Source organism: Triticum dicoccoides, chromosome 5A (assembly GCF_002162155.2).
Source record: "Triticum dicoccoides isolate Atlit2015 ecotype Zavitan chromosome 5A, WEW_v2.0, whole genome shotgun sequence".
Taxonomy (NCBI): domain Eukaryota; kingdom Viridiplantae; phylum Streptophyta; class Magnoliopsida; order Poales; family Poaceae; genus Triticum; species Triticum dicoccoides.
In genome coordinates, this window is record NC_041388.1 from 437,911,144 (window position 1) to 437,913,754 (window position 2,611).

General features: G+C 44.9%; 1 pseudogene; it reads right to left on the reverse strand.

Annotated features, from left to right (window-relative positions):
- Positions 1-299: 299 nt before the first annotated feature.
- On the reverse strand, positions 300-2,132 carry LOC119302827 (annotated as a pseudogene).
- Between the last annotated feature and the right edge of the window lie 479 nt (positions 2,133-2,611).

Consider the following 2,611-nt stretch of genomic DNA (forward strand, 5'->3'; position numbering starts at 1 on the left):
GAGATTGCATTGAGGAATACACATAGCTTCACAATGGCTAATCGAACGTTTTCCGGTAGAAGCCCCCTCAATGCAACCGGAAGCAGTTGCGTCATAATCACATGGCAGTCATGAGACTTCAAGTTCTGGAACTTTTTCTCTGCCATGTTTATTATTCCTTTTATATTCGACGAGAAGCTAGACGGTACCTTAATACTGAGCAGACATTCAAAAAAGATTTCCTTCTCTTCTTTGGTAAGAGCGTAGCTAGCATGACCCTGATGTATGCCGTCTTTTCCGTGCATATGTTGCTGGTCCTCCCGTGCCTCAGGTGTATCTTTTGTCTTCCCATACACGCCCAAGAAGCCAAGCAGGGTCACGCAAAGATTCTTCGTCATGTGCATCACGTCGATTGCGGAGTGGACCTCTAGGTCTTTCCAATAGGGCAGGTCCCAAAATATAGATTTCTTCTTCCACATGGGTGCGCGTCCATCAGCGTCATTCGGAATAGGTTGTCCACCAGGACCCTTTCCAAAGACTACCTTCAAATCCTTGACCATATCATATACAACAGCACCAGTACGGTGGCGAGGCTTCGTCCGGTGATCCGCCTCACCTTTGAAATGCTTGCCTTTCTTTCTTACGGTATGCCTGCTCGAAAGAAATCGACGATGTCCAAGGTACACATTCTTCTTACAATTAGCCAAATATATACTGTCGGTATCATCCAAACAATACGTGCATGTGCGGTATCCCTTGTTTGTCTGTCCTGAAAGGTTACTGAGAGCAGGCCAATCATTGATGGTCACGAACAGCAACGCCTTTAGGTCAAATTCTTCCCCCATGTGCTCATCCCACGCACGTACACCTATTCCATTCCACAGCTGTAAGAGTTCTTCAACTAATGGCCTTAGGTACACGTCAATGTCGTTGCCGAGTTGCTTAGGGCCTTGGATGAGCACTGGCATCATAATGAACTTCCGCTTCATGCACAACCAAGGAGGAAGGTTATACAAACATAGAGTCACAGGCCAGGTGCTATGGTTGCTGCTCTGCTCCCCAAAATGATTAATGCCATCTGCGCTTAGACCAAACCATACATTCCTTGCGTCATCTGCAAACTCCTTCCTGTACTTTCTCTCGATTTTTCTCCACTGCGACCCGTCAGCGGGTACTCTCAACTTTCCGTCTTTCTTACGGTCTTCTCTGTGCCATTGCATCGCCTTGGCATGCTCTTTGTTTTGGAACAAACGTTTCAACCGTGGTATTATAGGAGCATACCACATCACCTTGGCAGGAATCTTCTTCCTAGGGCGCTCGCCCTCGACATCACCAGGGTCATCGCGGCTGATCTTATAGCGCAAGGCACTGCATACCGGGCAAACGTTCAAATCCTCGTACTCATCGCGGTAGAGGATGCAATCATTAGGGCATGCATGTATCTTCTGCACCTCTAACCCTAGAGGGCAGACAGCCTTCTTTGCTTCGTACGTACTCTCGGGCAATTCGTTGTCCTTTGAAAGCATATTCTTTATCATTACCAGCAGCTTTCCAAATCCCTTGTCAGATACACCATTCTCTGCCTTCCATTGCAGCAATTCCAGTGTGGTGCCCAGCTTTTTCTTGCCACCTACGCAATTCGGGTACAACAATTTTTTGTGATCCTCTAACATGCGCTGCAACTTCTTCTTCTTCAAATCACTTGCGCAGTTTATCTTTGCATCGGCAATGGCCTGACCTAGATTATCAATGGGCTCATCTGATGTCTCTTCTTCAACTTCTTCCTACATTGCCGGCTCAGCTTCTTCCCGCATTACCGGCTCAGCTTCTTCCCTCATTGTTGTATCATCGTATTCAGGGAACCCATGGCCAGGATAGCTGTCGTCATCCTCTTCTTCTTCATTGTCTTCCATCATAACCCCTCTTTCTCCGTGCTTGGTCCAAACATTATAGTGGGGCATGAAACTGGACTCAAACAGGTGGACGTGAATGGTTCTTGACGTAGAGTAATTGTGACCATTCTTACAGCCAGCACATGGACAAGGCATAAAGCTATCCGCCCGCTTGTTTGCCTCAGCCGCAAGCAGAAAAGTATGCACGCCATTAATGAACTCGGGAGAGCATCGGTCATCGTACATCCATTGCCGACTCATCTTTAATACACAGCACCGAAAACACCAAATTCATACAATACATAAAGTTCATACAACACTTAAATGCAACAAACAAATAACTCTCTAGCTAAAGAATTTAAATGCAACAACAAATGCGATCAAGATCGCAACTAAGGTAACAATTGATCCAACAGCATAATGATACCAAGCCTCACTATGAATGGCATATTTTCTAATCTTTCTAATCTTCAAGCGCATTTTCTCCATCTTAATCTTGTGATCATCGATGACATCGGCAACATGCAACTCCAATTCCATCTTCTCCCCCTCAATTCTTTTCAATTTTTTCTTCAAATCCTCGTTTTCTCTTTCAACAAAATTTAACCTCTCGACAATATGGTCGGTTGGAATTTCCGGTTCAACTACCTCCTACATACAAATATCTATGTCAACTTGATGGGCATAATTTGTCATAAACACGAAATGCAACAAAAATAGTTTTAAAAGAGAATATACCA